We start from the raw sequence: 26189 nt of genomic DNA, 5'->3' as shown, positions 1-26189 counted from the left end.
AGCATTCTTTTTTAAACTGGGGGGTGGGAGGCAGTGTAAAAAAGCATTAAGCAGATAATGGCTTACAACAGTAAGAAATTAGGAACATAGGAAAGCTACCTTATGCCAATTCAGACCATTAGTTCATCTAGTCCAGTACTAATGACTACCTGCAGCATTTCATGTTTCGGACAGGATTGGGTAGTTTTCCACTCCACCCAAAGGTACCGGTAACTGAATCTGAAAATGTACCACTCCTTCCTAGAAATGCCAGGTATTGAACCTAGGAACTTCTGCATACAAAACAGATGTCCTTGCCCATAAATTACCATTGAGCACATAAAAATCTTAAAGTGGACAATTTCTAAGCACTTTATTTATTATTGTTGTTGTTTCAATTTATAACTCCTCCCTCCTCCCGAAGGAGCCCACCTGTATGTGCAATCCAAAATATTAACCTACCTGACTTGGATAATATTTGTGAAAGACAACCCTTTCCCCACACTTCCTTCATCTGCTGTGCAGATTTGGCCACAGTTGCTCTGAAATAATTACCGTGGGTACCTCATCTGGGCGACAATCCAGGAAATGGCTCAACACAAAGTCATGTAAAACTGTTCTAGTTAGCTGAAACACCAGTTTCTAGACAAAAGATCAAGACACAAAGGATGCTCTGGTGCTTGCATGGAAGTTCACTCATGCTGTCCTAAGTAGTTATTATTCTGGATCGGCATGATTATGAGCTCGCTGCTGCTGTAGAAGAATGTTTCAGGGATGGGAGCAGGATTCCTGAGCAAACCATCATTCAAAGCCTGTACCAATTGACTGAATGCTAGAGTTACAGCTAGAACAGGTTTTCCCGTAATTGTGTTTTCGACAGGATTAGGAGAAATGGAAGAAAACACAGTAATCTGAGCAAGGAAGTGAAACAACACACACACACACCATCCTGACTCCACATTTTACTATTTAGCATGCCATTGCTGGAAAACCTGTTTTAGCTGCAACCCTAAAGAGAGAACCAACAAGATCTGCTTATTAACTTCAATTATTTCAAGATATATATATATATTTCTAACTATGAACACAGTTAGTTGATTCCTTACAAGAAAAGGGTAGAACCTCTTTGCCACATTTTGTTTGGTCTTGGTTCATTCCGACCTCAGGAAACCCCTCTGGTGAATCCCTGTCCTGAATTTTAACTATACTTTGTGAAGTGCTTTCTTTGTCATGCCAAAGACTTTACCCTTAATGTCTCTTGTTGACCTGAGAGGAAATGGGAAAGTGGTGTTTGTGTGTTATTAGTATCTCAGGCTTCTGCATGAGTGAAATTTAGTCTACCATACAGGTAAGAGAAATATCCCTGCCCATTTTTCCCCTGCCCCCCACTGAAAGTGGAATGTGGCCCCTGGTAGATCCCCGTGAGGGAATGTGGCCCTCGGATTTATAACTCCCATCTTATAAAGTAATTCAGGGCAATTTTTATTTGGACTGCTCCTCAGAGATGCAAGCATAATGATGTTATTCAGAGACTATGGCACAATGCAAGTTATATCTTTTGGGGAGTCATTTACTGGTGCTAGTGCACAGTTTTGTCTTGAACAACAACAAAATACTGGTTGTAAATAAATACACACTGAATTTGGCTCTACTGAACATACATTTAAGCTCTGAAAATCATTCCATATAAACATGCTCCATGATTTCAGAAATGCCTTGGGGTTTTATCATGCTTAAGGCACATATGCCGGACATTACACTTTAGTCACACACCACACACATATTCTCTTTGCCTCTTGGGTCCTGCGGCAAACAGCTGTCATTAATATTCACCCCTTCTGCTAACACTTTCCTTAATCCCAGTAGGGCTTCCTAGCCTATAATTAAAATTTCCAGCTGCTGCACTGCTAGACAGAACCCAAATGGATCATTTGCTTTTAAAACATTCCCTCTTTGCTAGTCCAAGGATGAATTTGGAGAAACTTTTTTCACAGTGTCATGGTTCACTCTATTTCTTCCAACCTATGTCATGTATTAAGTGCTTCACATTCCCTAACATTAGATTCTGACATGAATGGGCAGCATTTTCAAACGTGCTACTACCCATTTCATGTTCAGGACTACTTAGTGAGAGTTGAAAATTCTGAATGCATGGATGCGATGTTAGTATCAGAGGAAGGGTTTTTGTTCAGTTAGGCTCAGGGAAACCTAAGCTAAGGCGTAACAATCGTAGTTAGGCAACCATCGTAGTTTAATGGCAATTTTAAAAACCAAAGTAGCAGAAACGCAATTAAAAGAGAGATGTATTATTTACATGCCAGAAATGTCAAATCTTTAAAAGGAACTAATCCATCCACAGAAATAACCTTCAAAAAATTAAGAAGGTACTAGGAAATTATTACTATCCAATTAATGAAAATTTTGATCTGCCTTCAAACAGGGAGGTGCAGCACATACAGCCTAACAACAACTGAGAAGCAGGATTTAAAAAACTATATAAGAAACTTCTTCAGCTTGAAGCCTGACAACCCTATCACCAAGTTACACCCCAAGTATTTCAGTGGAGGTCATCTGAAATGTCCCTGAACATCTCATCCAATTTCTCTCAGCATCTTCAAAACATGCAACCTGGCCTTGCAAATGAACACACACTCCCAAAGTGTTTACTAAACAGGGATTAAACTTCTACGTACATACATACATACATACATACATACATACATACATACATACATACATACTTCTACAAATCCTATGATTCATTCTGAATCAGAATATAACCAATTTTCAAAAAGGAAATCAAAGGCAGTTGTCCCACTACATAAGGTAGTACTGCTACAATAAATACCTTCTATTCTGCTTAGTGTATGTGTGGGGTTTTGTGTCAGCGTCACTTGTGTGGGAATACCTTTATGAACTCCATTCAAAGGAAAACTGGCAAGTGCCCACTAGCCATCTCAATAAAGCACTGCCCCAAATGCAGGAGGCACTGCTTAGCCTCCTGACAACAGCAGCATTCTAGGTCACTTACCCTTTTTGTCTCCCTCAAAATATTTAAAGTGACAACATGCCTTGGCTGTCCATTTTGAACTGCACAGCAGAGATAAAGAGCAAGTACTCCAGATACCTGAGATTTCATGTTGGAAGTGCTTAACAGTTTAAACTGAGATATTCTCCTCTTCTGAAACAGTCTTCTGTTTAAACAAGGGAAGAGGCCAAAGTATAAATTTAAATGGTGGTATCAAGCTGGTCTTCTTTCACTCATGGAAATGATTTTGATCAAGTTGATGCCTTTGCTAATGGAGGAGGAAAGGTCAGGGTTTTGCCAGCAATCCCCTTCCAAAAGCAGCTCTGAGGAGTTTGGGGGACCCTCCAAAACAGTAGAAAGTATTGTCGGAGCTTCAAGGTGAAGAGCAAACTGACACACCCTCCTCTTTCATTAGTGGAGGGGGGTCAGTGGATCAAAACTCTTCTGTAAATGCAAGGGCACAAGCTGGATTTCACCCACCAGCTGTGTTCCACCCACTGGAATTAACACTGCTAATTGACCCATATGTAGATTATGCTATTTTCTTTTTTAAAGGCTATCTCCATTTTGTATGTTTAATAACTAGACAGCCCTGGCAAAACATATATTCACATCTGCAGTGATTTTACTTCAAAACGACTGATCTGTTGTTTATTTTACGAGTTTACAGGATACTTAACTTCCCAATCATAAACATGCTAGGCTAAGAAAGTAGGTGGTTATCACCAGGTTTACCAACAGCTGCGTAAGCAAAACCTTCAACAAGTGGTATAAAGGCATATAATTCGATCCAAGTGGCTGGATTAAAGACTTTCTGATAGATCGGACACAAACAGTGACGATTGGACAAGTAACATCTAATTCCTTAAAAATCAGCACTAGCACACCACAGGGATGTGTGCTAAGTCCCTACCTGTATTCATTGTATACATACGATTGTGTATCATCTGACCCATCTACTGAAATTATTAAGTTTAAAGATGATACCACCATAATGGGTTTAATAACAGGTGGAGACGAATCAGGGAATCCGCTGGATGACATCGCAGAAGACCATTGCCTCAGGAGAGTGAGGAAAATTCTTAGGGATGATTCACACCCTGGCCAGCACTTTCTTGATCTCCTGCCCTTGGGCAGAAGATATAGAAGCATGATTAGTCGCACCAACAGGGTAAAGAAGAGCTTCTATCAGTGGACTGTTAGGCTGCTGAATGAAAAGAGAACAACAGGACAACAAGCAAGGGGAATTAGACTAAGAGAGTTGAGTGGGGGGGGGGGCTCAAGTAATCTCACTGTTTAAAAGTTGTGCAAAACTGACAATAAAGTATTTCAATTCCATTTCAATATATATCACTGGATGAGAGTTAAAAATGTAAGGGATTCTAACTGAGAATTTGCATTAAGTGCAGCTATAGCTATACCCCAGCTTCAGCATGACACATCCATAACATAAAATGTGAGACATCCCTACATCAAAGGACACGCCACTTCACCCTTACTCTAATTAATACCATGCCGCAGGCTTGAAGAAAGAAATGGCACACTACAGCAACTGCTGTTTAGGATGGCATGTGCATTGCAGGTGTTTAAAAAGGTATGCCTGTGTGAAATGTTTACAGCTCGAAATTTAAGCAAGTAAAAGATGTAATTTGGTAAAATACGTAATTTTTTGTTAGCTGTTGTAGATTTGGTCATAGTTCAGACTGGAAAATGTTCATGCACATTAATAAAAATATGTATCTTTTCTGGTGGCACAAGATTAGACCATGATAAACATGTTCATTCAGATTAGCTGATTATATAAACAAACCACTCCTTTTGGGTGCCTTTTTATTGTTTTCAGTTTTATTTTTAATATTGGGGGGGGGGCTTAAAAGCTGGAGTCTGCCTGGGCCTCTCTGCAAGGGCCTCAGTGTGTGTGTGTATAAAGACCTGGTGAAAGAAAAACAATAAAACGGAGGAGAGCAGTACAGTTTCTGCTGTGCAGCAACAGTTATGTTTCTAAGAACAATAAGGGGCTGAGGATAACAATTTCTTCTGCACAAGGGATAATTAAAGAGAAAATAAAAATAAGTAGGAACTTAACACAAGAATGGGCAACAATACCGCTTTGACAGAGCTGTACTTGATGCAGGAGCTAATAGGCTCCTTGAACCAGCTGTGTGCAAATTACAATGTCATTAACTGAACACAATTTACAGCCAAGAATATATAAATGCTCTTAAAAATGTATTCCACCCCAATAAAAGGAGAGTACATTGTTCTGATACTTCCTAAAAATTCACTTCTACTCAAAGTTGTTCCTACAACAGCGATTCATGCACAAACTTCTCTCACATCCTGTTGTCATATTTATTATTTCATATCACACAACTATCTCTCTCTACAATTGTAGCTCTCAGTAGTTTCCCAGATATTATTAAAATTAGATGGCCTATACAGAATGACTTAAGAATGCTCCCTTACATCCACAAGAACCTTCTGTGCCTCTTGTATCAACATGACTAAAAACTTAAAATGAGCCTTTTACTTGCTTCAACTAGTATTATTGGGACTTGCACACACTACCAGATTTGCATGAAGTCACTACAGCCAATACAAGAATTTGAATATTGTTTGTTAACAAGAACTCAGTCTTTCCTTCCAATCTTTCAATGGAATGTATTAAAAATGGGACCTAGACCATTCCAATGTCACTCATGTATGTTACCGTACCTGTCTCCTTTTGAATGATAATGTCAGCGTTTCTCAACCGCTGTTCCGCAGCACACTAGTGTGCCGCGAGATGCTGGCTGGTGTGCCGCGACGTGCCGCGACGAGAAGGGCGATTTGCATTGTCACGTGCCTGGCGGCTGCCAATAAACAACACTGACCCGCCGGAAAGGAAGCCGGCCGGGTCACGACGCAGGGCGAGCGCAGCTCTCAACAGCCACCACCACGGGAGGGTGGTTTTAGACAAACTTAAAGAAGCTGGCTGGATGAGCTCAACCTGAAACTTGCTGAGCAAAGGATTGTGCTGGCAGAGAAATCAGCGGCTTGTGAAGCCTTATTACAGGAGATTGCAACCAACACAGCAATTGGCAAGTGTTTCTTACAGTCATAATTATATAGTCAATATAGGGCGGCACAGAGTTAATTTTTTAAACTTTTTTAATGGTGGTGTGCCTCGTGATTTTTTTCATGGAACAAGTGTGCCTTGGCCCAAAAAAGGTTGAGAAACACTGGATAATGTGGGTGAAAGTTTTATCAAACTTCTCTGTTCTGCAACAATAATTAACAGTGTATGGATAGTAAAGGGAAATGGAGAAGCGTACACTTGGAGATATACAGTGTACATGAACATTTCAAAAGGTTGTATTACTTCCTTGGCTTAGGCTGAAGCAACTACAGCTTTTATAAGTTTTTCCTGTGTTGACAGAGAAACAATTTTTATTTTATTTTTAGTGCTGCAGATGGCATTAATCTCTATCATTCCCTATCATTGAATCTAGATGTGGTAGTGCAATTGATGGGAATTGGGAGCCCAACAAGATCTAGACTCTATGGAGCCACGTTCCCTATTCCTTGTGCTCTACTGTAGCAAATGCCTGCTCTCAAGATACAGTAACTCCTGGTACTAAAGTTTCTGAAATGCTGATATTTAGTAGGCTCAAACCATTAAACTTAGAAATGATTACACTTCCAGTTCTCCTTTTATGATATAAAAATGCAATAAAATCTCTCAGTTTACCACAGTAGCATACTAAAATTGCATTCCATTTTTTTAAAGAATATAAAATTTGAGAAGCACAGGTTTGCCCTGTGTTCCCTATAAATCATGCTTATAACACTGAATATTGGTATATACAGTATATTATTATCATTATTATTATTATTATATTACAGTTGCTCAAATAAATATCTATAGTTTTATTACAAAGTCAGCAAAAATAGTAAACTCTATTATAAAAACTTCAACAAGATAGAGAAATACAAATGTAAAAGTTTACTAAATTTTGGATGCAAGTTGTAGTGCTTTAGATCAACAATCATTGGATTGTGCCATTCTTCTTTACTAAAGCTTATTTTCATCATTTTTGACAAAACAGATTTACCGACCTACACACAAAATCTAAACCATTAAGTTCAAAAGAACTGGAAATCCTGTTCTCTACTGACTGCACTCTCAGTCTGTTGCAGTAGAGAGAATTATTCACATTGCTCATACTGCTGCTCCAACAAAGTAATCAAAAACAGCAATGTGCTGGCACCAAACTAAAAGGCCCTTATAATTGTCATGTTTCAAATTCCATTTAGTCAGCCCCTAGCAAAGAGGCTGCAAAACTCTTTAATAAATCATAAAACCAGAGGGGGGAAATTAGGTCATCTTGTCCATCCCCCAACATTTTAAACTTGCATTCTCCATTGTACCACTGAATACTCGGTCAACTTGTAAATGATTCAAGTGATGGGATTTTTACTGGCCCTCTGGAAGAACTGCTCTATAGTCCATGAGTGAGCTCTTTCCTGATAACACTGTATCCACCTATTTACCCGTTTTAGTGGATGACATTTCTATTCTATTCTATTCTATTGTCATATTATTATCATTACTATTTTCACTTTTTTATAATTTAGCAAAAGACTTTGCATTGTTTACTGATCCCCACCACCACAAAAACCTTACCACTACTTAAGAAACATTCTGTAACCCATTGTAATTTGCTGCTATCTATGTAATTTAGGGTCACAAATGAATGAAAATACATTACCTACAAAGTTCTGAATTGGAGTGTGATTATTATTTCATTTATTTAGTAGATTTATATCTCACTTTTCAACTGGAGCCCTTGAAACAGCTATCAAGCATTCATAAAACACAACACATGCTCAAGAAACAGAACAAAAAACAACCATGCCCCCTGAGGCAGAAACCAGCTTCAAATATTCCTTCCTGCAGGGTAGTTGCTAAACATTAAACATTAGCTCTTATGATGGTCAGCCCAACTGGAACAGACCCTGTCTAACTCCCTCACTGTCTTCTTCCTTTCCACAGGGCACTTGGTGTCAGTTGGCTCTCTGGTAGCAAGCCTTGACATTGCTTTGATATTAGCAAAAGCAGATTGTTTCCTGAGCAGCAATATTGGATTGGGAGTGGATGGAGAGTACACTGGAAAACAAAATAGGTGACCAAAAAAGCAGTGCTACCAAAGAGATGAAAACAATGTTAATATTCGTATTTATTTATAAAAGTATTTATATTCTGCCATCTCAGAAAATATCAGGGTGATGTACAACAACATGTATACAAATCATAAAACACCATTAAAAACCGTGCAAAATAATCATTAAAATGTCTGGGTAATTGAAAATATTTTAAACAACTGCTTAGGCCTGTCAGCACAAAAAGGTCTTCAAGAGATGCCTGAAAGTCAAAAGCAAGGGTGCCTGCCGAACCTCTGCAGCAAGAGTGTTCCACAGCATGGACAAGTGACACCAAATCCCCAACTTCTATTGGGCCTCTGTATCTAAGCAAACAACCATCAGTGACCATCTGGATGATCTCAGTAACTAAGCTGAGATATAAAGACTCAGGCAGTCCTTACGTTATCCTGGATCCAAGAGGTTCAGGGCTTTGTATATCAACACATGAGCTTTGAACCTGACCCAGTATCGTATGGGCCTGCAGTGCAGACCTTCTATCAGAGGTATCCCATAATGTTGGAGGTCTGGCCCCATCGGCAGCCTAGACACTGACTTACACACTAGCTGGAGCTTCCAGACCAGGCCCAAGGGCAGACCACATAAAATAAACATGTATTGCATACAGATTATCAAAGTCCTAAATTATCATAAAGGACACGTAGAATGCAGACTTCATGCTTGTTAGCTTTTTTTTCCAGTTTTTACACATCTTAACCAAACAGATACAAATGTGGAAGTACTTGTCGTATAATATTTAATGTACAATTCTTCCTAATATCCAACCATTGTAATTTTCCACCACACATGCGTGTAATGGTCCTGTTTTGAATAGAATCATAGGATTGCAGAATTGAAATGGACCATGAGGGTCATCTAATCCAGCAGAAATTTTTTGTCCATTGTGGGGCTTAAACCCACGACCCTGAAATTAAGTGTCTCATGCTCTACCGACTGAATACATTTCTACAATTGCAAAATTGAAAGTGAACAAATTTCTTACATCAACCCTTGTGTGAAAGCATGCTACTTCTTGTTCATTCCAAACTGACTGCCCTTCAATTTCAAAGCAATTAGCTAAATCCTGGCTTTTGCAGTGTGAAACACTATGAGACAAGAGCTATCTTTCCACACACCATTACTGATCTTATCTGCTAGTGCTATTATATTCTCTCTTCAGTCAACTCTCTGCTAAGCTGAAGAAACAATCACTATTTGTTACATTAGCAGGTCCACACCTCCTGTTATCTGTTTGACCTCCTCTGTAACTGTTCACATTCTAACATACCGGTACTCTTTAGTCAAAATAATTTTATTCGAGAGCCTACAAATATCAGTATTAAAATAGTGCCTGTCCTCAGGCTTACAACCTAAAAAAAAAACACACATAAGGAAAAAATAAAATGAGAGGGAATAGGAAAAAGCAAGCTCAAGTTCTCAGGATTTGCCCAGAGAAAAGGCGCAAGATTTGCAAAAAGAGGATTTTTCTAAAGAAAGAATACAAGAATTACAGGAAAAGGTTTTGTCCAAAGAAAGGGCGCAAGATGATAAAAGGTCACATGAACTGAGCCATGGAAAAATTGAAAATCAAGAAAACAAAGATGGACTACAGGAGTCAGAAGCGGATAAAGAACAGCATCAGATTTGGAATACCTCTTGGAAAGAGGGGAAAATGCAAGACCTACAGGAGAGACAGAACACCCATAAGAAAAATGGACTGCAAAGAAGAAAAGAATATTGGGGAGGGGGAGACAGAGGGGGTTTGGATTTTGAAACAGGTTAGGAAGGGGGTGGGATGAAGGAGGATTGAATATTTAAATATTCAGGATAGACAAAAAGGACTGAAAACTGGACTGATGACTTTGGAACTTACTGGACTGGAAGGGAAAGGCCGAGATCAGGGGAGGGAGGGGAAAAATCATGATATTTAAAATTTGTTAATGTAAAAAAGGAAAAAAAGAGGTTATAAAAATATGAAGGTTGGTTCTTTGGAGGATAAAAAATAGGCAGGTCAAGAAAAGTAATTGATTAGAGTTAATTATGAAAGGATTCGGAAATATTAAATCTAGAATGTGTAAAGAGGATTTAAAAATTGGGATAGTTTTTACAATATAAGGTGAGAATTTTTTTGCAATTAGAATGGGAATAAGAATAAGAATACTGCTAAATAAGAATTGAAAATGGAAATTGGGGCAGGGGGGAGGTTGGGGAGGCCCACACAATGATTATAGAAATAGAAATAATAATGATGTTTTTTCCCCCTCCTTTTTTCTTCTCTTTTTTCTCTTCTCTTTTTAGGGGGGTCATTTTTGGGGTTTTTTCCTTTTTCCTTTTTTTTGTTTGGATAAATGGTTGGATGGACACCCCCCCCCTGTTTCCACCCTTGGAGCCTCTTGGTGGCAGGGGGGGCCCTCGGGGGTGGAGGGGAGGGGTGGGGAGAAATTCAATCATAAAATGAAACACTGCCGACTGCCTGCCTTTCGGGGGACCCTCTGGTGGGAGGAGAGGGTTCTGGGAGGGTGGACAGAAGTCAGTGGAAAATATGCTATGTATTTTTATGTTTGTTCTTTTTATAATATAAAATCAATAAAATATATATAAAAAATTAAAAGCAAGCTCAAGTTCTTAAAGTTAAAATTAGATATAACAAGAATTTTAAATTATATTTTAATATCTCTATTCTGTATCTCATATTTATAATTTATTTTTATTTAAAAATATATTTATCTTCTTGAAATTATATCTAAACAGCTGGAGAAATGAAGTACATGTAATAAAATTCATTTGCACACAAAACGTCAGTATTGGGAACAGCAGAATATTATTTCTCTTCTTGGGTTGCACTGCTAAATGATCTTGAGTGGTTGTATCACTCACTGCTTTCTTTTTTCTCCTCTCTCCCAGCATCTATTTTTATCATGCATCTCTTCAATGCAGGTACCACTGTGTATGATATTTATAGACTCTTATGCATTAGAGACTCCACAGAAGAGGATGAGAAACAGAACCGTAATTTCAAAAGGACTTGCTGTTCAGAAGTACCATCAAAACTGGTAACTACTCATATTCTGATTAACACAGGTTTTGGCTTCAACTTAGATTGCCTTTAAATAAATATGAACTGCTTATATAGGCATGAATTCAATCACCAGATACTGATCCTGAGTCTGAAAGTAGAGCTATATACACTGGAGGAAAGAGCTTGGATTTTGGCCATGCCTTCAGACCCCAAATAAAATATTTACGGGGGCCCTGGGGTCCCCAAATTTGATAAGTGGTGCCATTCAAATGGTGCGTGCGCACCACATATTGTGATCAATTATGTGGGGTGGGGCTTACCAGCCCCTTCTATTTTATGTAAGTTGGCACCCCTGCACACAATTACCTCCATGGTGCAATGGTGTTTGAGACTGTGTGTTGAAATCCACTCACAGAAGGATAAACGAGGCCCTTTGTGTAGCGATACATTAAGGAAATGGGCTGATGCTATGACATAGCACCCGAGGAGTGGTCCGCAGCAACCAGCATGGCCCTAATGATGTCACTGGCCCATACTGGGTATTGCTAGACACTTCTTGAGTACTAAACTAGAGGCATCAGCACGACAGTATTCAAGCCACAGATGTTCCTCCTACTCTGATGTCCTGAATGGTGGTGTTATATTTTACAAAGTGAGAAAACTGCTCTCTTTAGGCTTTAATCTAGGCTTTATTTAGTCCTAAACCAAAACTAATCAGAGTCATGCTTCTTCCACCATATATAAAAGAGTTCAAAGCTACCACAGATGAATAGCAGATTCTTTTTAATAAGTGTTCTGACCTGAACTATATTTCTGTTATCACACACATGATGCAGTTCAGAGAAGCATACTTCTACCACTGCTAATCCCTAACCATTCAGGAAAGAACAAATCTATATAAATAGATAAAAGGAACTTACAAGTGTCTCTCATACCTCCTTTTGCCCCCATTCAAAATTACCTGCTCGTCCAGATTTTTAAAAATCTCCTAACATCCAGTGTTTGAGGGAAAAGGTCAATTGAATGCCAACCTAGCTAAGCAATGTTTCAATACTTCAGTTTCAATTTGCAAAGGGTTTTGTAACATGTGTTTGAGAAACTAAGAGCGCAATAAAAATGGGGACACACACCCAACATGCTTCCATGTGCTGTAAAGATCTTGTTTGAAAAGGTTACAAAAGAAAAGTCCATGGGAAAGATGAAGAAGTCAGACAAAAAATAGATATTTTTTATTCCAATATTAAATCTGAACTAGTAACATTACCTTTCCTTCAGTTTCCCTGTGACAAAAGAAATCTGCCAGAAAAAAAAACAGCTCCCAATGGGCTATACATCCAACACTTATAAGAGGAGACCCACTGATTTCAGTGAGTCTACTCTCAGTATGACTTAGTTGGATATCACCCAAAGAGTTTAACCTGCCATACCAATTACATTACATAAATACACACACTCTCTCTCACACACACATGCAGGAGCTGCTAATGAGCATAACTATTGGCCATTGTACAAATTTGCTACAGCTCATGAAGAATATGCATTCTACTAATTTCTTAGTCAACATACATATTCTCCAACAGGCGTTTGGTATAGTTAATATCTCAACATTTTATGAATTCTCTGGCCATTGTGCAAATGCCCCAACAGAAGTTGGTGAATGTGCCTATCTCAGCTTCATTTTTACATTCTCTAGGCAATAGTGCCCATTCTCCAGAAATTATGCATATATGCCCTTGGTTTCTATCCCTAGTTGAAAATTGGGCAAATCATTGCCCGCAAGCTGCAAGCAGCCTGCAGTTGAGAAGATATAAACATTGGCCAAAGCCTCTTGGAAAATATGCATACTGACTGGGAAATGAGTACAATTCTTTCTTCAGGGACATACGTGCACATTCTCCACAAACTGTGAATGTACGCAATGGCCAGTTGCTATGTGCGTTGGCTGTTCACCTCATATTCCCCCTAACATATGTACAAATCACCTGGGAACAGACTTTACATGATTTATCTTCTGTGGAGAATACTACATTCTAGTTTAAATTTGCAGTCATCATAGAAACTTTACCTCAGAGCAGATACACATATTTTAGATTTACAGTGTGATATTAAGATTGTGGGTTTTTTTGTTTTTGTTTTTTTAAAAAAATCTAACTTCACTGTTACTTGCTCCTTAATAAATGTGCTTAAGATTGTAGCTTTAAGATGCAATCCTTATATGGATTTGCTTGGAAACAAGTCTCACTGCAGTCAGCAGGGCCGGCTCTAGGGGTAGGCTGGGTGGCGCGGGGCGCCAGGGCGCCGGAGCGATCTCCGTACATGCTTGAGACAGCCCTGGCAGTCAGTGAGCACTACTTGCAGTAAGTGTATATAGATGGCACCTGCAAATTTTACCATTTTGTTTTACATTTGTCATTGTCGTCTCTGCCATATCTTTTTGTATCCATTCATGGTTGCCAATCCCATTAGCATCTGTATTACTTTTCATGTGGAATTCTCAAACCTAAAAGACAGGTTGTTCATCTCATTTCACTTTATACATAGCAAGGCCAGAGAAACAATGGTCATATCAAAAACTAGTTTTCTTTCAGATACTGTCAGTCATGCTATATATTTTGTTGATATTTCATGTGGTTAGTTAGGAGATTTCATCTTTCTCAAGACGCCAAGTTGTATATTCATCTCAAATCTCAGATCAAATACAACTTCAATCTATAACTAGAAATATTGTCCAACACACTAGGAAAGTTAATCTTTTGCTGGATGTGATGCTCTTTATCAGCCAGAAATTTTCTTATGACTTTCAGTGCAAGCCTATTCATTGCTATTCAGTTGGATGTGCCCTTGAGGTCAATAGGATTTACCTCCCAACAAATATGCATAGGATTACACATACAGTATTTGCAAACCTCAAGAGACAGGGTAGGCTCAGGATCAATCTGATTTTGTTAGTACACAAAAAGTTAAATTATAAACTTTGCTGAAACTATATGTAATTTGTAAGGAGACAGTGAATGGTCAGAGACAAAGTATCTTGAGACAACTAAATTTTAGTTTCTCAGAAATCCAACAGATTACATTTCTCTAGAGCAGGCATAGGCAACCTTGGCTCTCCAGATGTTTTGGAACTATGACTCCCATGATCCCTAGCTAACAGACCCAGTGGTCAGGGATCATGGGAGTTGTAGTTCCAAAACCTCTGGAGAGCCAAGGTGGCCTATGCCTGCTCTAGAGGTCACTCTGCCCCCATGCCTATAGTGACAACATGGTAGGAGACAGAACAAAAAGCCTGCAGAATCTCCCTTGCGAAAGCTATTCAGGTGTGCCAGACTCTCCCTTCCTACACTCTACTCTGTTTCTCCTCTTGGAGGACTAGAGAAAACAGAAAGTTTTAAATTTTTTTTACCAATAATAACCACAAAGGTCATCTTCAGACCTTATGTCCACAAACAAACCAAAAGATGCTGTGTTAAGTTTTATGTCTTTGGACCATAGGAGTACCCAATATCTTGTGATACCAGTTATTTTGTTCATTGAATGAAGAAATAAATTCAGTAAGATTTATTTTGGTTACAGCTTTGTGAAATCAGACCTCATATTTCTCAAAAATTAGTCTAAAGATAGGAAGACATTAAGCATATTTCATAAATAATTCAGCATTTCTATTGGGTAAGTAAAAGGTTAAAAACAATAATGAAACCTATTTTATTAACAATAGCAATATTAACAATAGCAGGCATGTTTTAAGGAGTCAATTTAACTACTAAAAATCTAAAGTCTGGAGAAGAGCAATCATTAGCTGCTTGTTATAGAAATTAATTTTAGTTAGCATTTCTCTCAATATCCCTCCTAGCATTTACAGTCATCAAAATGGAATGTTTCCCACTCTGGGATGCTTCCAACAAAAATATAGAAAATATTAAGAAACATCCTAATTTTTAACCACACAGCCACACACGGCTTTGATAAAACTTCTGTTACAACACAACCAGAATTTGAAACATAGTTGCTATTTTTGGGCCACACTGCTCAAAAGACTTTTGGATTCCTGAAATCTGTTCTGATTGTGCAGATAAAATGGTACAGATAGAATTCTACAGGATATGGATCCCAGGCATGCACTTCCAGATGGTGACGTCAGGCTCCATCCTGGCACCCAGGCATCTTCACTTGGTTGCAAGTGGTCAATAGCCAGGTGCAAAATGTGCCTGGCGAATTTCGATTGCTGGGTAAAAGCAATCCATCAATCTAATACATTCTGGTGAAATAAGGGTATCCCAGTTCTAGACACAGATGGAATGTACCGGTAACCATATTTACAAAGTTGTATGGTTGTTTCTGGTTGTAGAAAAATAAAATAATTTATGTGCGCAGTCACATGGCATCTTGCTTTACTTGTTCATGATTGCTTTCAGAAACAATTGGAATGAATTATTTCTCTCTTTTGTTAAACTTAAGGCACTAGCCTGATCACCTACACATGAAATCATATTGACATGAGTTCACTTGATTTAACTGGAGTTGTTGCACAACACAATCTGCAATGTATTTCAAAAACAACTGATTCACTACTACTAATAATAATACGAATAGCAATTTATTATACCCCTGCCATCTGACTGGGTTGTCCCAGCCACTCTGGGATGCTTCCAACAAAAATATATAAAATATTAAGAAACATCCTAATTTTTAACCACACAGCCACACACAGCTTTGATAAAACTTCTGTTACAACACAACCAGAATTTGAAACATACTGTAATTTCTTCCTATCTCAGCACTTCTTACTTATTTACTTATAATACAGTATAGTGCATTCACCTGAACCATATAATCTTGTAAGTGTATTTTGTCCCATCAATGGTCTTCACAGACAACCTCCTCATCTTAATAATGTTGCGGATACATTAATATTAAAAGAAATACATTCATGTATGTTGCTGCACATCTATTCTTCAAGGACAGCTTTGCTGACTCAACCCATTACCAATCCACACTCCTTAACAACGAATGAAATTTTCATAACTATAATTTGGGGAATAAAATTATAAGTACATGGGCAATGAACACCGCTTTGACCTTTTGTCTTCATCTCAGCTTGTTTTATTTGCAAACACATATGCAAGCACAAACTCTGCATTCATCTCTCCTAGCCCCTTCAAATGAATGGCCAACAGGGAAACAGTAGTCACATCTATTCAGCATTATGTACTGTATTATGATAAAATATGGCTCAGACAGACTGTCTCACTGCCCCACCCTCATTTCCTTGAGCCAAAGTGATGTCATGGTCAAAGCAGCAATAGGGACTCCATTGCTACAATTCTAGAGATTTCTGTGTCTCCACCCTCTTTTCCTATAACATTAGACTATAGCAGCAGTTAAGGTCCGCTCAAAGTTAGCTTACAACATGGCAGACATTTCCTGCAATAACAGATAGTTTTATAAATCATCCACTGGCCTCATGAGGGGCTAGTTCAAAAACAAAGTGAAATGAGTGTTGGTGGCATTAATATAATTAACGACAAAACATTTATTCCCCCCATGCCAAAATGTATTTAAGGTGATGTGCTGTTTCTACCCATGGACCACTGCTATTACCAGGATACTGACCGCATTAGGTTGCAACCATGCTGCCAGCCACACTGTCAAGTGGAAACTAGAAAAATAAACTTGTATCAGTTTTGTTTCAGGGTAGGTTGTCTCTATATCCTGATGTATCAATTTTACTTCCACTCTAGTGCTCCAGTTCAATTCAGTGGTTATTAAGATCATGATTAGGACTGACATCTTAAATACATTTAACTGGGAGTATGTCCCATTAAACCAACTAGGCTTACTTTTTCATGGAATGTAAAAGGCTGCTCTGTAATATCACTACTAGCAGAGTACCAATATCACACTGAAATGCTATGATACATTTTAAATGAAGGAATCTGGGGCAGTTGAGTTTGCAGAACATAGTATTTCCCCTTTACCCTCTGTAAAACAGAGCAACATAGAACAATAGAATGACAGGTGTTAAAAGTGCATTTTTAAACATTAAAAACCACCAGTTAAGTTTGATAACTGAAGTATAAAATGGGAACCAGCAACTAATCTTATACATTTTTGCTCAGAAATTAGTTCCAAGTGTACTTCAATGAGACTTAGTAGATCAGGCTGCCTACATGAACACACCTTTATTCATCCTAGTCCTCTTTTTAAAAATGTCTATTTTAAGTAACAACTGAATATGAAACTTCTCTAGGGTAAAGTCAAAGCTACTTTTTCCAGAACTAGAATAAATGTGCTCTCAGTTGCAATGAAACTGATGTGAAGAGGACTAAATTAGTCCTCTGAATACAAATTTAAGCTATATTAACTATACATCAGCTAAAATCACTATTCAAGCAACACTAAACATGTTTTATAGGTAATGAAGCAACCTACAAAAAAATCGCATATGTAACTTTTAAAAATTATTGAAATACTTTTAAAGCATTTTAAAATAAAATCCAGCCCAGTTGATATTTTTTTAACGTCTTTTAACAAGAACAAGCTTCCTTGCAAGTTTCGACCACATGCTCAAAGATAGGACATGAAACCAGTTTTAAATGCTGTACAAAGTTTGATAACTGAACCACACCCTTTAAAAACCAGCCCTTCTCTCTACTTGCTACTACACTATGCATTACACCGGCCTCAAACCCTTGGCATCAAGAGGATCTTCATCATCACAGGCTTTAGAATTCACCACACTTTGCGGTCAGGTAAGCGATGATGATCAGCTACCGTACTGAGTCATTCTTTCAAAGTAGTACTTAGGAACTGGGAAAGTAACACTTCCAACCCTAGTTACAGGTAGGTAGCCCTGCTGGTCTGCCGTAGTCGAAACAAACAAACAAAAATTCCTTCCAGTAGCAGCTTAGAGACCAACTAAGTTTGTCATTGGTATGAGCTTTCGTGTGCATGCACACTTCCTTCAGATACCAACCCTAACCCGCGGTTTAAGCGCCCCGCTTGATTCCCAACTCAACTAGCCCTCTCCGAGCGCCTCTCTTTTTCCTCCCCCATCGCACACGCCTGATTAATACCAGCTGTTTCCCTCGATCTTTCCGTTTAAGCTCGCAGCAGCAGCTTCTTCTTCTTCCCCAACTTTAAGCTCAACTCTGCAGCCGAGAGACATGCAGCCATAGGGAAGCTTGGGATTGGGAATGCAAAAGAGAGAGAGAGCAGGAGGAGTCAGCGCTTCCACTGCAGAGGTCCAGAGCTACAATTTACTATATAACCACACCCACCGCATTGCAGAAGCCACGAGCTGGGGAGAGGCGAAGTGGGGAAGGAGGGAGGGGAAAGAAGGAACAAGCAGGAACCCACGGGCGAGGCGGGGCGAGACATAGCAGGATGCCAAGGCCAGTTCCCAGGCACGGGCTGAGGGCGAATGCTTCTTTCCCCGTGCCTGCAGCAGACTCTGCAAAGGAGTTAACCGCCCAAAGCTGAAGGAGGCCCAGCTGGTAAGCAAGGAAAAGGGATGCACGATGTTGTGCTCAGCAAAAAGTCTGTCGAGAAGGAGACCTGCTACATCAGACCACATGGCGTTGAAAGGGAGGGGAATGGTGCCACTTCCCCCTCTTTGGGACACCATCCTGCTACTGATGCGAAAACTGTCTCTAAGGTGCTACTGGAAGGATTTTTTAAATTTTGTTTTCACCACCGCCGAAGTTTAGATAAGTTTTTTGGGGGGTGTATTGAGGGTGTTTATTTATTTACTTCACATCACATCCACGTCCCTCCACCTTTCAGCTCCCTAACGTAACTCAGTAAAAGAGTACCACAGCCAGGAAGGTCAATATTGCCATACTGGAAGAAATGGAAACGGCCAGTCACGGTGGGCGAAGGCGGCAACCTCGAGAAGATGCCCACGGCTGCAGCTGGGCACCAAGGAATGGCTTAGTGGGGGCGGCAGGGATGACAAGCAGGGCCATCCCATTTCCTAGGAGTTAAATGAAAGGCTGTGCAGAAAGGTGGCAAGGCCACGAAGCCCCATGGAAAGGCACCATCTGGCTGGCCACTGGGACAGCCCGATGCTGGATACTAGATGGGCCTCTGGCCTGATCCAGCTGCGCGCTTCTTAGGACTGGCACTGCTGAGGAAGGTAAGCAAGGCAGCCCCAAGCAGTCAGCTCTCACCGTGAAACGGAAGGGCAGCGCAGGCAGGAAGGACAAAAGCTTCTTGGTACCTGGGCTCGGTCTGTGCAGGTTTTTCGAGCCCGATGCAAGCGCCCTTCTCCGCCAACTCACGGCAACCCTTCTCGCTCGTCTCAAGCCCAGACGACAGCGCCCCAGACTCCCTTCTTCCAGAATTCCTAAGCCCCAGGCAACTCCGGAGGGGGAGGCACTGCAGAGCCACAGCCACCCCGTCGCAGCAAAGTCAACTCACGCGCAGATTGCAAGTGCTGCCCGTTCGCTCCATCATGCTCCACCCACGCGCGCGCACCGAGCCCCCGGCCATTCCGCCGGCGCCCGGCTGCAGCCTAGGCATACCTTTCCCCGGCTTCCAAGGCAAACCGTGCCTTCCCGACTTAAGCCCCTTGGCCATTCCCTGTTACTGCTTTATTCTGCTGCCTCCCCCCACCCCAGCGCCCTTCCTCCCACCCCCATTCATTTCCCTAAGTCAGCAGGGAGACCTTGGCCGGCGCGAGCAAAAGCAGCAGGCAGCGAGTTCCCCGCCTAACTCAGATTTCCGGCGCATATAGCTCCAAGCTCCTCAAACCAGGGGGGGGGGACCACCAGAGGCCAAGGCCACAAAACAGCCCCTCGTTCGGGGCGCGGGGAAGCGGCTTTCCTGCCTGCCAGATCCTCGCCAAGGAAGAAGCGCCAGGAGAGCAGCTGCCCACCCCGGAGCCCCGGCTTGGCGCCCTGCACAGGCCGAGTGCATGCGAAATGTTCAACCACGGACAACTGTTAACTTAAAAATGGCTTCTCTAGAGCATGCATCACAATTCACGGGAGACTTAAATCAATCGGAGCAGAAGGCGAAGGCCTTCGAGAGCCCCCTTTCCCTCCCCTCCTTCCCAGAGCCGCTTTGCAGAAGGAACGCGCGCAAAACACCACGGGAATAACGAGCAAACGCAAAGACTCAGAGGTCTGTGTACCTTGTCAAAAAGAGCGCTGCAAGGAGAGGAAGAGCCGGGACTCGGGATCCAAGTCTGCTTCCAGCACGTCACAAGGACGTGCAGCAGCTGCAGCAGCAAGAGCCACGCGTCAGCAGCAGCAGCAAGCACAGCGAGGCAGCTCTACCCAGGACGAGCCCTCTGCGTTTTTCAGCAAATCAGAATTGTGCAGACGCCTTCCCAGACCCCCGAAAACGGAAAAGAGAAGCAAGATCCTGCCAGCTCTTTAAAAAAAAAGAAGACGACGAGCTGAGATAAACTAACATTCCAGTAAGAAAAAAAGACCATATGCTAAAAATAACCCACCAAACGCACTTTTTTTCATCAGCAATGCAGATGTCTGGATTTACCAGATCCAGCTAATTTTGGCCACTTCTCTTGAACCAAACATACCCAAAAGTCAATGGTGCAATAACACAATTGCAGTTAAAAGGAATAAGATCAGAAGCTGGCTTGACACAAGTCGACAATCTCGTGGCATGTCTACAATAATAATAAATACTAGGACTTCAGTTCTAAACACCCTTTTACTTGGAAGTAGGTCACATTGGTTTCAGCGCAACTTACGTTTATGTAAGTATGATAAGGATGTCACATGTAACACTTAGCATTATATTGCACTACAGTGTTCAAAGCATTTTACATACCTGATCTTGCTATAATCCTTAAAACTCTGAAAGGTAAGTCAGTATATTGCAGGTAGAAAGACTACAGCCAAAATGGATTGTCTGAAACCACATTATGAAACTGGCGGAAGCAAGATTCAAATTGGGGACTTGCTACTTCATAGCTCAGTCTGCTACACCTTCTCACTGGCCAAATTAGTACGGTAGAAACCTGCTAGTTTTAGTATTCCAATTGGCACACAACACTGTCAAAACCATGGCTCAACATGAACGATAAAGTTTGTGGTTACTTGAGCAAAAATCACAGCAGCAGCTTTACTTCTTCCCTGGTTCTGCTCCTGTTGCATTACCAGGAGCTAAGCCATGTGAACCTTGACTCATGGTTTTTGTCTCCCTCAAATCACAACCAGTAAGCCAAGATCAAGACTTAGCTATAGCTCATCTACACAGGGCCGTCTTAAGCGTCCCTGACGCCGTGGTGCGACAGATCCCTCCGGCACGCCCCCCCGCCCCATTTCCCAGCGGGCAGGCACAGCGCGGTTGCCGTAGGGGCGGCCCTGCATCTACAAACCTTACAGTGCCTGGGGGCCCTTCATATAGAAGATAGAATACAGTATGCAGAGCGGGGGTGGCGATCCTGTGGCCTGATGTTATTGGACTCCAACTCCCATCAACCGTAGCCAACAAAGCCAGTAGTCAGGATGGGAGTTGTGGTCTGTTCTCACGCCTGTGACTGGAGTGTCTCATTCCTGGTGTATATAGCTCCAAGCTCCTCAAACCAGGGGGACCACCCTGAAGTAGAAAGTGGCAAACGCTGCTTACAAAAAATGCACCTTACAAAAGGCCTGCAGGTCTTATATGGGTAAAAATGGCCCCAGGAATGTAATGGAATGGGATATGTTTGTGCAACAAGTATACTCTATCTGCCCAACTCTGTAGAGGTTGTATTATTTCTGGTAATTACCGGTAGACCCCCAATTCTGTATGAATGTATCTTCTCTGGGGACTGACTGTTTAGAATGCCAGGTATTGAGTTCTGTGCATTGGAAGTACAGTACTATGTATGTATGATCTCAGTAATCCTTGCAACAACCTTGTAAGTTTTGTATCTATTGCTTAAGGGTTTGTCAAAGGCCACCTAGTGAGATTTGAATCATGGGTATCCCAACTCCTAGCACACAATTCTAGTCATCACACTACCTTGGCTTGCAAAGTACTGTCAATGAGACCGCTGAACCAAGTATATCAGCACCATTATTTATATTTGTATTTTCCCCTTCCTCTAAGGAACTAGGGCATACATACTGGATTCTCATTTTTTTAATGAACTAAAAATGGGGGAAAGGAAAGGGAAAAGGCTAGGAGAGTGGTTCAGACTCAAGGGCAGGAGGGTGGGGGTGGGCAAGAGACAGAGATGAGTCAGCCTGCTGAAGAAGCCACTGAGTCTGCCTCTCTTGCTGTGACCAGCTCCCTTCCTGCCTGGTCTCCAAGAACCCGAAGATAAATGTTTGCGGAGCAAAGAGAAACAAGACGATGGAGTCTTAGGCTGCTGGGGAAGGAACCAGGGGAAGAACCTTAGAGAGCAGGAAGCTGGGGATTTTCAGTCCTCACAACTGCCTCATCTGAGCAAGACCTACTGGAAAGAGTTGCTGCCACCACTAGGTCTGTGCTGTTTTGGTTTCTTTGAATAAAGGGTTAACTTCACTGACGCCGGGTGTTTTATTGCCCCTGGTCAGCTCCTGCTCATGACAGCAGGCAAGAAACAAAAGACTTATAGAAAAGTGATCCATTTTTGGAATATATTGTGATATAAATTGGTATTATAAAGCTATAAATTTATATTAATTAATGAGGATAGGAGTGCATGATACACCACATGTGTCCCTTTGGATTCCAGCCCATCTGGTGCTTACAAAATGGTTAAGAATATAATACTTTCTTATTGTTGAAGGCATGGCACATTCCTGTTCTTCTGTTTCAAGTAGAGAGAACGGCATATTCACTTTACCTATGTATACAATCTCCTTGCCGGGGTAAACAACCTTACCTTTGTTCTCCTCTTCTGAATTTCATTCCTTCCTTTTTCCTTTTTAAGAGATGAGATCACTGGTCTGAACATAATGTTCCAGATGAGCATGAGCTATTGATTTGTACCACAGACTTATAATAATTGGCTGCTATTTTCCATATTATTCTTACTGAATCTTAGCTGAGCAGCAGTCTTCAATCAACTGTCCTCAATTACCCTTCTAATAATACATGTACTGTATATCAGAATAGGGGTGGAGTTAGGGAGTTACTAAAGCTGCAAAACTTACATGGCAATATTTACTCAGAAGTAATCCCCACTGAATTTAGGCTTTGAAGAATACATAATTTCATGCATAAATATTGTTTTACCCAGTTAAAAACTTCTGTCATCCAAAACTTGGCAGCCTTCTAGCTAATATTACATGGAGACTGGACTGCCTGTGATGACTCAGTAGTTGTAAGAACACATATATGCACATGTTCAGAAGTACTTGTTTCTTTACTACTGTTCAGCTGCTTCAAGTCTGATACTACAACAGTATAGTGCATTCAGAAGTAATGCCCATTGAGTTCAATAAGGCTACTTCCATTGGGTAGGATGCGGGTGGCACTGTGGGTTAAACTACAGAGCCTAGGGCTTGCTAATTAGAAGGTCAGCAGTTCGAATCCCCGCAACAGGGTGAGCTCCCGTTGCTCGGTCCCTGCTCCTGCCTACCTAGCAGTTTGAAAGCATGTCAAAGTGCAAGTAGATAAATAGGTACTGCTCCGGTGGGAAGGTAAACGGTGTTTCCGTGTGCTGCTCTGGTTCGCCAGAAGCGGCTTAGTCATGCTGGCCACATGACCTGGAAGCTGTACGCCAGCTCCCTCGGCCAGTAAAGCGAGGTGAGCGCTGCAACCCCAGAGTCGGTCACGGCTGGACCTAACAGTCAGGGGTCCCTTTACCTATACTTCCAAGTAAGTGTGCATAGGATTATATCCTATGCCCCCACAATGAAAACAGATGTGTTGACCCCTGAATTTATTTCTATTTAGTAATAGTATTTACCTGCCTCTCTACTCAACTTAGTTAAATTCCCTCAATATCTTATTTGTAGTTTACTATTAGGGATGTGCACAATTCTCAATGTTCATCTTGTATCTGTGTTGTAAGTAAGTAAGTAAGTAAGTAAGTAAGTAAGTAAGTAAGTAAGTAAGTAAGTAACCTGGTATATTCTCAAAACTCTCTCTGCTTCAATCTGTACCAGTCTTTCTAAAATGAAGATCTGTGCTCCCCCATTATTATTAGAGCAATCAAAAATCAGCTATAACTTTTACTCCTTTTGACTAGTGGATGGAATTTACAGACACATTAACCCTTCTAGCATGGATTCAGCCTTTCAAAATTCATTTCCCCACAATAATCTTTTATGAGATAGAAGGGAGATTGTGCTTTTTCTTGTGTGTGGTGTGGAATCTGGCTTGTACAATTTTGAGAATTTTGCAGCTCCATCTCAGACCTTGGACACATTCACAGCATAATTTTAAAGTGTTGTACTACCACTTTAAGCAGTCGTGCCTTTCCCCAAAGAATTCCAGGAGCTGTACTGTAGTTTGTTAAGGGTACTGAGGGTTGTTCCCCAAAACATGTAATTATTGGGTGCAACTTAACACAGTAACCATTCTTCTTTTGATCTTTACTGAGAAAGCAGAAGACAATTCAGGAGCTGTTGAGTAATTAATGAGATCTTATGTGTACTCTTTATTTGCTTCATTTATATGCATGGATTATGTACTCTTCTGAAACTGCAGTAAATTTATGTGCAATAAATTATCCTAAATTAGTGGAACTATAATGCATCTTTCATTGCTTTAGGCAGTGTATTACTTAAATAAATATACCAAAACTATAAAAAGACAAAGGGGGTCTCTCATTTTCACCCTCTTCTTTTAAGATTGGTAACATTTTTATCTAGCCTCTTCCAGAAAAATGTAGCACCTGGAATGTGACAATGGTGATGCTTACAGTAGCTATGAACTGCAGCAAGACTTCACATCCCTGTTTTTGTTCCATTGGGTAGGACAGGAGAATTTTAGATCAGGCTTCTACTTCAAGCAGTTATGTTACACTCCAGAGCTTTCAGAGCACAAAAGGAGAAATTTAGCTTAATTGTGCTTAATGAGAAAAAGAAAACTTTATTGCTAGGTAGGAGGTGAAAATTGTATAAAACTCAGGCAAAATTAAATGCAGAATGTAGCCTTGAAGCAGGTGACCTCCTGATGTTGCTGGACTACATCTCCCACAATCCTTGGCCATTGGCCATGCTGACTAGAACTTATGGGAGTTGGAGTTCCTCAACATCAGGAAGCCTTCCAGCCTTACCCTGTACTAAAGTAAAGTCTGCTAAAAAAATCCAGTGAGTTTTAGGAGTACCTAACTTTGCAGAATTTTTACTTTAAAAGGCAAGTTCAGTTGAGCTGCTTTATTTGTTTACCTCCACAGAGAAGCAAATTTCCTACTGCCCATCTACCAAAATCCTAATGGACATTTCTGCATTTTGTTGGGAAATTATTTACTATCAGACAAATATTACAACAGTTGAAGTAACATGGATTAATTCAGGGACATTTTACCAACTAGGAATACGTCACATAATTCCTGCATTGAAGACTCAGATTAGGAAGAACATGGCTGCACATGTTTAATAAATACTTCATATGCCTAGAAACCTGAGGCCTCAAAAAAATAGTTTAAAGACCACAAAAGAATAGTTTCTGAATTCAGAGCACTTTTGAAGGAATATCTAAGTTGAACTATCAGATTTATAGAGAAAAAATGAATAAAAAGAAATTTAAGATATCTTAAAAATGTTAAATTAAAACACACACACCAATTTTGTGCTACATTTATACTGAAGAACAATCATGGTAACCTCTGAAAACAATCAGAATTGTATGTAGCAGTTTTGAATAAACTGTGTGCATAATCAGCGTCCTTCCTTTAAGGTCCTTTTATTATGTCTGCACTGCAGATAGATTTATCTTTGTATGTTTATATTTCCCGATTATCATACTGCTTGGGCAGGCAAGGTCATTACGCCATGAAACAGAAAATGGTTAAATGCCAACTTATTTTTTTTCCATTTTATCAGGATGTTTTTCTACAAATAAAATCAACTGACTTTAGTGGAATTTTAA

The 26189-nt window shown here is 40.5% G+C and overlaps 1 protein-coding gene across 49 annotated transcripts in view; it reads right to left on the bottom strand.

Moving 5' to 3' along the window:
* Positions 1-26189, bottom strand: part of EPB41L3 (erythrocyte membrane protein band 4.1 like 3) — a 132782-nt gene that overhangs the window by 68703 nt on the left and 37890 nt on the right. For 30 of the 49 annotated variants that reach the window (XM_035126102.3, XM_035126108.3, XM_035126109.3 and 27 more), the window contains exon 1: positions 20341-20520. The exons of 7 other annotated variants lie outside the window; for them this stretch is intronic. The gene's annotated coding sequence lies outside the window, so the exon portion shown is untranslated. Of the gene's footprint in view, positions 1-18280; positions 18466-19375; positions 19892-20340; positions 20521-26189 lie in introns of those variants that run through there. 12 more of the 49 variants (XM_035126104.3, XM_088675379.1, XM_088675384.1 and 9 more) reach the window with 6 other exon arrangements.

This window comes from Zootoca vivipara, chromosome 8 (genome assembly GCF_965207765.1).
Source record: "Zootoca vivipara chromosome 8, rZooViv2.hap1.1, whole genome shotgun sequence".
Lineage (NCBI taxonomy): Eukaryota > Metazoa > Chordata > Lepidosauria > Squamata > Lacertidae > Zootoca > Zootoca vivipara.
This window is presented reverse-complemented; position numbering and strand designations above follow the sequence as displayed.